Source organism: Triticum urartu, chromosome 4, assembly GCF_003073215.2.
Source record: "Triticum urartu cultivar G1812 chromosome 4, Tu2.1, whole genome shotgun sequence".
Lineage (NCBI taxonomy): Eukaryota > Viridiplantae > Streptophyta > Magnoliopsida > Poales > Poaceae > Triticum > Triticum urartu.
In genome coordinates this window covers 399,154,874-399,161,268 of record NC_053025.1, presented here as the reverse complement: position 1 = coordinate 399,161,268, position 6,395 = coordinate 399,154,874, and the positions used below count along the sequence as shown (strand labels likewise).

Here is a 6,395-nt window from a genome sequence, read left to right as displayed (position 1 = left end):
ATAGTCCTGCCGGGAAAGGTTTTTACCGACAGATAAATATATGCCGACAGACAGTATGACAGAGTAGGTGAGGTCTACGCCGACAGACATTTCTACACCGACAGACATTGTTATGCCGACAATTCATCTGACAATGTGGTATTCCGACAGATATTGCGACGTCCATAGCTATTCTGACAGTTCGTCTGACACTGAGTTATCCCAACAGACTGTGACACCCAATACTTATGCCGACACACTTGTTGCCAGGGTACTACATTTCAGCACACATGGAAATGCACCATGTGTTAATACAAAAATTAACTTCATATTATTCAATTCATGTGAAGTACACCATACATAATATTCAACTCATCACAAGATACCATTGGCCAATGCATTCATTCAACATATATAGAAGATCCATTAATTTTCTTCACTCAAGTTATCTACAACCATTTAGGAAATACACAAGTTTGACATGTAGGATGTGGCCTGTTACAAAATATGATGATCAAGTTCCTAAGAAACCAATTGTTCTTTCACTTGACTGCTACAAAATACTACCTCCGTCCCAAAGACACTTATTTTAGGAGGGGGGAGGGGGTAGTATGGAAGGGGCCAAGTCTTTGATCACCAAGTCAACATCAACTTCCATATGACGAAAATGTGTCGACCATGTTATGAACAAAAGTGATCAGCAGAACATCATATATCATCTTGTGGGATTACTTTCTGCCATTTGACCCTGAAAAAGAACTCATATGTTTGAGAATCATAGAAATACGATTTTTTTCAAATTTGTGAGTTGTCTACAATGAGTAGTTTCTAGGATTATCCACACATAACTCTAGAAAAATTCATGCCTACATTTACTATGTGTTCTTGATTCATCTGTAGTCCATTTAAGTACTAAATGCTCTCAGTTAATCTATCTACAGGCCACTAAACTATTCAGACCTAGTATATATATTCAGACCTAGTATTAATATTCACATCCATTAGTATAAGCAAGAACAATAGATTCTCAGTGATTGTGATCACAAACAGACTGAGAGTACAACATGCCATTTTGCCCTCATTATCCTTTATTCCAAGGAAATATCATTTGATTTTTTTCCTTTTCTAGTACAACTATGTGGCTATCATAACATGTAACTTCAAAAATTCATGTTAATAAATTCTGGATGTGTGAATATTGCCTAACAAGATCAAAAATCATCGCCTCATACATGGCAGCTAGGTAAATTAGACAGTGATAGATGGTTGCCTTCAATAGAAAATTAGAGGGGTCGATCCCACTTGCATACCATATACGTTTCTGCCCTTCTGCTTGCTAATATCCTAGGTACAAAGCAGCCAAGCAAACATCAACTTCCATATGACAAAATGTGTCAACCATGTTCTGAACAAGAGCGATCACGATAACATCTTCCATCAACTCGTGAATTTGCTACTTTTTACCATGTCCCTGCAAAAGAACTAATATGTTTCAGCAATCTTAGAAATAGTAGAATTTTTCAAATCTGTGAGTTGTCTTTGAGTCCAAAGGTCTAAGAAACAGAAGATGTACAACATATTGGCTTGGTTAAAAGGAAAGTAAACAAATACTTGATTGCATGGCCTCTCCAATAAAAACTATGCAGGTCTTTTTTCTGCACTATGAGAACTGAAATATAAAGCATATAAGGAGGCATTTATTCTCTACTAAAAGATCTAAAGAATAAAGCCAATAATCTCAGAAAAGATTGTACGCCCTCTATAAAGAAATATAAGATCATAGATTACTAAAGTAGTGATCTAAAATATCTTATATTTCCTTACAGAGGGAGTAATTATGCAACAGTTTGGTTAAAAAGATAACCTTATTGGAACGCAAACCAAAGTCAGGATATCGCCTATCATATCACAAAATGGATTCGTATAAAAATGTCTGAACTCACTAATAACCAAAGTCTAGGATCCATGTACCATCTTTTAGAATGGGGCCGATGAGTTGCAGGAATAGAGTATACAAGTTACAAAAAAATACAGCATATAGTATATAGAAAACAAGCACAACTTTTTTTACACTCAACTTCTCAGTGTAAAGATCAGTAAAATGTGAAGGCTTAGTAGTGTGAACAATACTTGGAACCTTTTTAAAAAATAAAGACACTTTCAGTTAAACAGTAAGTTTGTGTCTACATGTAAAACTATGTCAAATCCCTATCTTGGAACTAGTTTGAGGCATGGAATCAAAGCTCCAAAACAGAACTTTTAGCTGAATATTAAACAGATAGCAATACTCTAACAATAGAAAAAGAAATCGAATCATGCAGGGGAGTTGGATGTGTTTTACCCTTGAACACTGGTTGTAGCATCATGCCACCAGTCTACAAGACAAATCTCTGAGATTCACCTTTCCTGGCACATACAGATGGAGTCGAAAAGCTTGTCTTCCTTGTAATGATGCCAAGGCCCTGGGACGAAATGCAAAATGAGGCTCTAACATTACAATAATATAGCTAATACAACTAAAGTATACTTTCACTTAATTCCATATCTTGATTATTTGTTATTTCGTACAATTTATAAATACATAAATTATGAAATTTAAAGTACTGAAGGTACTGCTAAAACAATAAACTAACATCGTGTTCTACTGAAAAGCATGAGTACATGAATTCTAGGCTTATCAAGAAATGAGAACAAAAGAATGATGAACCTTGAAACTTGGATGGACAACTATCTTTGAAATATTTTATGAGCAACTATCCTGAAAATAGTTCTATCCGAAACAATCAAAGAAATGCATTGATAGGAGCAGAGTAGGAACTACAGGAAGTTGGGCTACGCTTCGGTGATGTCGTACATCAGGGATGATCCAGGTAAGCTGGGCCTTTTTCATCCTGATACATAACAGCGATTTGGGGGCCCCTAGAATTGGGGGTCCTGGGTGGTCGCCCACTTTGGCCCCCCTTCTCGACGGCCCTGAATGATGCACACCCAGAAATACATAGGAATCACAAAAAAAATATTTTTAGTAATCTCTTGCAATGCAAATCTAAGGGAAATGAAAACCCAATTCCTAGTTTTAACTTTGGGCCATGTGTGGTCATGTGAATGTTTTCATTCATTCAGCAATGCTAAAAGAAAGACAAATATGTAAACATGCATGTTTTCATATTAGGAAGCTACACATATTTCAGTTATACACAATGCAGACTATACATTCTCGACTATACCTCGCTTTCTTCCCCCAAAACTGAATCATTCAAATAATCTCCAACTGGTAAAATTGGAAATGTTGAGATTAAAAATTAAAATGCAGAGCAAGGCATTAGATTGCAGACATTAACAATCAGAACATCGTACAATATACAACACTTGCTTGGTGGAGGAGCTCACCTAGAGCTTAGGCCCTCTGTCCATCATCTAGGCAGAGGAGATGCATCGTGACACCGCTCTGTATAAAATGTATGGTGATAAGCAAAGGGAAGGCCCAAGGAGTGAGGACAAGTGGAGAGCACAGGCAAGAGATCACACCTGCTACAAATTCATGCACAAAAGGCAACCCTCTACTCAGTATTTGTAGATGCAGGTTCTTATCAAAGTTAATACACAAACCATCTGAGACCATCAGTTTCAGCTTACTCAAATTATGAAAAATGACTGAATAATATATGTAATTATGTATTAGTCAGATCTACCGATTGACCAAAAATGGGAGCATGTTGTTTCACTTAAATATATTTATAGACACATTTGTTTTGTGTGCTCAGTAGGCAAAAGGACAGGCAACATACATGTCCCTTGAAGCAACAATGCCAACGATCTGTTCTGAAATCCACGACAGCTGAGATAAGGTTCCTAAAGTTGATGATATGATATGGAATCATCTTGAGTAATAGACAGCCACACCATAGCCTAAATTATCAGCAAGCAAAAGCCACATTTCAGTTTTGAAGTAAGCAGACAAAATCTATGAACAAATTTGACAGTTTAGACATAAACTTGTTCAACCTAGATAGATCTAATGGGCAATCACACTTTTGGATGGAAAAACGAAACTAACCTTACCTGCAAAAACCAAATTTGGAAACAGGGTAGGACAGAGAGGGTGGGGAAGACGTTGCCGGTGGTGGAAGAGGGACAGCGGAGAGTCTCCTAAGCTGCAGCCTGTGGGGCGGCCCCTCGGAGGTCGTGGGGGCGGGAGGCAGGTTGTGGCTAGAGGCCGTCGCGGCGCGAGGTAGGTTGTGGTCTGGGGAGGTGGCGGCTCGAGGCAGATCACGGTCGGAGGACGCGACGGCGCGAGCAAATCAACTGGCAGGTTAGGGGCGATGCCAGGGAACCAGTGGGCGACAGCCGCCGCTAGGTTAGTGGACAGCCGGGCGGCACCTTAGGCTGGGGAAGCGCAGCTGGACGGGAGCTTCGGGAGGCGTCACCCGGGGTGGGAGGGGCAGCGGCGTGACAATATCGGCCAAGAGTACGGTGGTGGTGCCTGGTGGTGGTGGTGGCGGCGGCGGGGATTTTTGTTAGGTTTGTGTGTGGCGTGAGAGGTGGACAATGGGCTTGGGTTGTTGGGGAGCGACTTACAAAAGAGATTTGCTTACAAAATATCTGGATTTTGGGCCTCGCCCGCGCAGGGGCTCTTGCCGCTTGATATTTTGGATGTTCTTGGCGCGGGGATAGAAATTGATGGGCCAGGTCTAAGAAACGCGGACACTCTTTCTGTCGAGGCGAACTGCCGACACATAATGTATCAGTATAGATGGTATATGCCGACACATTTTACGTCGGTGGTCATTGAGCCATTACCGACACATAATCTGTCAAAAAGCCTGCATAACACTGACAATCGGTGTGTCGGCATAGTTTGAGACAAAAAGAGTGTCGGCCTTGTGTACTTATGCCAACAGATGCATGTCGCTAGTGTGGTGTCATAGTGTAGTGTACATGGCGCTGCATGCATCGCTAGTCTAGGCGCGTGTCGAAGCGAGGCGAAGCGGCAACGGACGGGACGAGCCTCGTTCCGGTCCCCGATAAAGCTAATGGACACCTAAGTAGCGCATTTAATGCACTTTGTCTCGTAATGCCGTGCGATAAGCTCGTGCACTATAGGCCTTTCCACCTCCCGTGTGCCACTACGGCAACCCCTTTTTCCTATGAAAGGAGGCCCGAGGCAACCATGAGGGGGATTCGCCTTTTTGGAATGGCACTGCCACCGTAGCTAGTTCAAAAAGCTCAAGAACACTCAATACAACCACCAAAGCAGGATTAGGGTCTTACGCATCCTTGCTACCTCTCGAGCTTGCGTTGGATTTCCCCAAAGAAGAAGGGATGATGCAGCAGAGTAGCGTAAGTATTTCCCTCAGTTTTTGAGAACCAAGGTATCAATCTAGTAGGAGGCCACGCTCAAGTCCCTCGTACCTGCACAAAACGATAGCTACTCGCAACCAACGCGATTAGGGGTTGTCAATCCCTTCACGGTCACTTACGAGAGTGAGATCTGATAGATATAATATTTTTGGTATTTTTGGTATAAAGATGCAAAGTGAAAGGTAAAAAGCAAAGTAAAAGCAAAACAAGATTAAAGTGATGGAGATTGATATGATGAGAATAGACCCGGGCCATAGGTTTCACTAGTGGCTTGTCTCAAGAGCATAAGTATTCTACGGTGGGTGAACAAATTATTGTTGAGCAATTGACAAAATTGAACATAGTTATGAGAATATCTAGGCATGATCATGTATATAGGCATCACGTCCGTGACAACTAGACCGAAATGATTCTGCATCTACTACTATTACTCCACTCATCGACCGCTATCCAGCATGCATCTAGAGTATTAAGTTAAAAACAGAGTAACACTTTAAGCAAGATGACATGATGTAGAGAGATAAATTCATGCAATATGAAATAAACCCCATCTTGTTATCCTCGATGGCAACGATGCAATACGTGCCTTGCTGCCCCTTCTGTCACTGGGAAAGGAAACCACAAGATCGAACCCAAAGCTAAGCACTTCTCCCATGGCAAGAACTACCAATCTAGTTGGCCAAACCAAACGGATAATTCGAAGAGACTTGCAAAGATAACTAATCATACATAAAAGAATTCAGAGAAGATTCAAATATTATTCATAGATAGACTTGATCATAAACCCACAATTCATTGGTCTCAACAAACACACAACAAAAACAAGATTACATCGAATAGATCTCCACAAGAGAGGGGGAGAACTTTGTATTGAGATCCAGAAAGAGAGAAGAAGCCATCTAGGTACTAACTATGGACCCGAAGGTCTGAGGTAAACTACTCACACTTCATCGGAGAGGCTATGATGATGTAGAAACCCTCCGTGATGACGGCCCTCTCCGGCGGAGCTCCGGAACAGGCCCCAAGATGGGATCTCATGGATACAGAAAGTTGCG

At 41.2% G+C, this 6,395-nt stretch overlaps 1 long non-coding RNA gene across 11 annotated transcripts; it reads right to left on the bottom strand.

Moving 5' to 3' along the window:
- Positions 1-383: 383 nt before the first annotated feature.
- Positions 384-4,558, bottom strand: LOC125551781. Of its 11 annotated transcripts, XR_007303183.1 has the most exons (7): positions 4,042-4,558; positions 3,370-3,888; positions 3,207-3,250; positions 2,834-2,952; positions 2,321-2,441; positions 1,290-1,450; positions 384-727 (listed from the first exon to the last, which is right to left on the bottom strand). It is a non-coding gene; the product is annotated as an uncharacterized LOC125551781 (long non-coding RNA). The 11 variants fall into 11 exon arrangements; XR_007303181.1 differs by lacking the exon at positions 3,207-3,250; XR_007303184.1 differs by lacking the exon at positions 2,834-2,952 and having other exon boundaries at positions 4,042-4,557.
- Positions 4,559-6,395: the final 1,837 nt, after the last annotated feature.